Source organism: Suricata suricatta, chromosome 2 (assembly GCF_006229205.1).
Source record: "Suricata suricatta isolate VVHF042 chromosome 2, meerkat_22Aug2017_6uvM2_HiC, whole genome shotgun sequence".
Lineage (NCBI taxonomy): Eukaryota > Metazoa > Chordata > Mammalia > Carnivora > Herpestidae > Suricata > Suricata suricatta.
The window spans coordinates 16,769,589-16,773,378 of NC_043701.1; positions in this window are offsets into that span (position 1 = coordinate 16,769,589).

The following is a 3,790-nucleotide window of genomic DNA, read 5'->3' on the forward strand; positions in this document are numbered from 1 at the left end:
GAGAGCACAGCGTTCTGGAGGGAGAGATTGCTTGGGGGAGGAAATGGTTGAAACTCCAGGAAGAGACAGCAATGAAGAGGACAGTCATCAGTTCCTTGGCTTGTGTTGCATCCTGGGTTAGGGGATAGTGGGCAGGGGGATGGGGTGGCCAGAGGGTGATGGAGGCCCTCACTAAGACTGGAAGTGATCCTGGGCCAGGATGAGCTTCTTGGTGGCCCAGATGGCCACACACAGGTGACTCTGAGTTGGAACAGGGCGCATGTATGTTCTCAGCAGTGCCCTTGGCATGGCAGTGAAGGCCTTCCAAGTAGTGTGGCCAACAAGTGTGGACAGTTGAGGCCTGAAGCAGGAGTCCTAAAGCAGAGGTGAGAGCATCAGGAGCCTGCACCAACATCACAGCTGAGGGCACTTTGATGTAGGCGTGAGGCTTTGTCATCAAGACATGAATATTTTTGAGTCAAAGACTAATATCACCAAGGAACAAGAGTATACAGCCAATGTTCAATTTTATCCACATTTTCTACAACGAATGTCTTATTTCATTTAAAATCAGGAAAAACAGTTTAATGCTCCCTCTACCGAGTCTTATTTTTCCCACATTGAAAGGATAGACTTTTTGCAGAAGTGCACCCTATCCTCTCTCCAGAATGCCCCCACGCCAGCCATGATCTTAGGAGAGAAGTTCACCAATCACTTTCTGAGACTCAAACCCAAAGACACCTTCTAGCCTTTTTTTTTTTTTTGGTCTTCTTCATCACATTGGATACTGTTGACCATACTACCCTTCCTGAAACTTCTTTTCCGCTGATGCCCCTGACTCTGCACTCCCCTCCCTCCCCTCCCAATGCACTCTCTGCTTCTTGTCCATCTTTTGGGGTCTTCCTCTTCTAAAGTCTGTCTTAGAAGCTGGTGTTTTCCAGAGCTTGGCACTAAGTAGTCTTCCCTTCTCTTTCACATTCTCCTGGGCCATTTCCCCCACACCAACCTTTAAACTCTCATTTACTCTAAGTCTGCAGGGCCAAGAACATTTCCTCTGACACTGGATGTGTGTGCTCAGGCTCACTCAGCACCCTGGACAGCAGAAGCAAATCATTTTTAACAGTCCCCTCCCCCGTATGACAAAATCGTTTTCAGCAATCATTGCAAAACAATTAGTAGTAATTGTTATTTTCTTGAGGTGCTTTCCATTTTATTTTTTTAATTTTTTTATGTTCTTTATTTATTTTTGAGAGACAGAGAGAGACAGGGGAGGGTCAGAGAGAGAGGGAGATACAGAATCTGAAGCAGGCTCCAGGCTCTGAGCTGTCAGCACAGAGCCCAATGCGGGGCTCGAACCCACGTACCTGACCCGAAGCCAGACGCTTAACTGACTGAGCCACCCAGGCACCCTGAGTTGCTTTCCATTTTAAAACATACCATAAAGAGTAAATGTCCATTTTCAAACGTTCAAATTCAGTAAAAGAGTTCGTGTATCAACTCAAATTCAGACTTAACAGTTTTACACTGTTTTAAATAGAAACACAAATTCAAAAACTCCAAGTGTCAAATGGCATGCCGGAATCGGCAAAACCCGAGTATTGTCTCTTCATCTTCACAATTCACCACGCTGGCATTGCTTATTTCTTAGCTACCATATAAATGCAAAAATATGTAGTATCACAGAGGACAAAGATAAGAGCAGCTGTCACGGTGAGCTCAAGGGATTCCCGACGATTATAATCTTAGTATTGAAACAAAAGCATGTCTTCGAGTTCCCATGCAGCAGTCTCCAAATTGACCTCCCCATCTAGAAGGCAAAGTCTATAAAAGGATAAGAGTAAAAATGTGCTCAACTCAAGACTGCAGATATATCATTAAAAGTAACCATAGCAATTGTTTTGAATGTAAACTAACCAAAGATTTTTCTTCAGGAGGGCGTCTTTTATTACTAGCATTGTGGCACATAAGGATAACGGAAAAGAAGGTTGACTCCAATTTAGTTTTGTTCTGTGCACACAACGCACTCCTCCACTGGCTGTGCCTCGCGATGGCTGGTCTCACCGCCCCGCCATTGGTATGGCATCGACAATAGCTACCTGTCGGACAGATGAGTGAATATAGCTGTTGTATGATTCTAACGCTGCTTCTTCAGCAAGACTTCTCTCCTAAATTCTAGGCCCTTATTTCATCACCCGACTTCACCTGATTGTCCCACAGGAACCTCAGATGTGTGACCCAAAAAATCTGCTCATTTTTTTCTGCCCTATGTTGGCGAATGGCACCAAATGCCACTGAGTATCTCAAGCCAGAACCTTGAGACTCCTGTCTTCCTATTTCTCCTAACCAAGCACAAAATCCATCTATCCTGTCTCTGAAGCATTTCTAGAATCCATGCTCCATCCTCACTAACCTGGGTTAATTCTGCATTTGATCGTTTTCTCCAAGACCATTACAACACCTGCCTGTCTGTCTACTTCTGTCTGTCTATACTCTAATCTCCCTGAACTCCTCCAAACCCCTCATCTTTAAAAGGGCAAAGGAATCCCTGATGCAAAAGTTTTGCTGTTTGCTGTCGATGTGAGTTTTATAGATGTGCAGGATGCCTCATACAGGGTCTCATCCATAGAAGATATTCAAGACTGAAGTTGGTTGGTTTTCTTTCCTAAAATATTGCTTCACACTCTACTGCCTCCCAAGTCTGAATTTTTTGAGCAATAGCAGTTATATTTTGAGACTGAATTGATGAAGCATCATTTATGTGCATAAAAAGCCAAACTATGTAGATAATTTCAGTTTGTAAATACGACCTAATTCAAATATCCCCAAACTCATTTTTATTATAACAACAAACACTTACTGATTATCACAAAGAAACAAGCAAAGTACAGTCTCAGTGTATTGATATGGGTATATATATAGATAGAAAAAAATCTATACTCTCAAAGACTATGTGCTCTGCACATGTAACTCATGGTGGGGCAGGATCATATGTATGTGTAAATGAATACCACGACCATCCACGAAAGAGGCAGAGAAATTGAAAAAAGATCACCCAATCCACTGGGCATCAGGATAGTGTCTGAGGAGAGAAACTGAGACATATTTTAAAGGAAAGCTACATAGCGACATTTAGGTAGGAAAAGGAGAGATAAGTACTTTTCTGATACAAAGAAAGAAACCACAAAGTCATGAGATAGGAATGCTAATGGGATATATGATGCACCTTGAGGGGGACATAGAACTCATGAAAAGATGTAACAAGAGTGAAATTTGGAAAGAATATGGGGCAGCAAGCAGATGGGATTAAATGCCAACGTGAGGGCTTTACTTTGAAGGAAATGAGGCAGTGTTGCACAAACTGTGAGAACCTCCTATCCAGGTGCCCTGCATTTGGTTGTCTCCCACTGGGATCTTTCCAAAACCCAAATCTGACTATGCCGTGTTACTGTATAAAAGATCTTTCATGATTCTCCAAAGCTGATATACAATTGGCTGATAAGCACATGAGAAAATGTTCCACATCTTTAATCATTAGGGAAATGCAAATCAAAACTACAATTCTATGCCACCTTATACCTATTAGGAAAGCTACTATAAAAAAAACACAGGAAACAGCAAGTATTGGGGAGGATGTCAAGAAATGGGGGCCCTTGTCTACAGGCGATGGGAATGCAAGATGGTGCAGCCACTGTGGAAAACAGTATGGTGGCATTTTCTCAAAAATTTAAGAATATAATTACCATATAACCTAGAAATTCCACTTCTGGGAATCCAACCAAAAGAACTGAAAGTGAAGTCTCAAAGAGATATT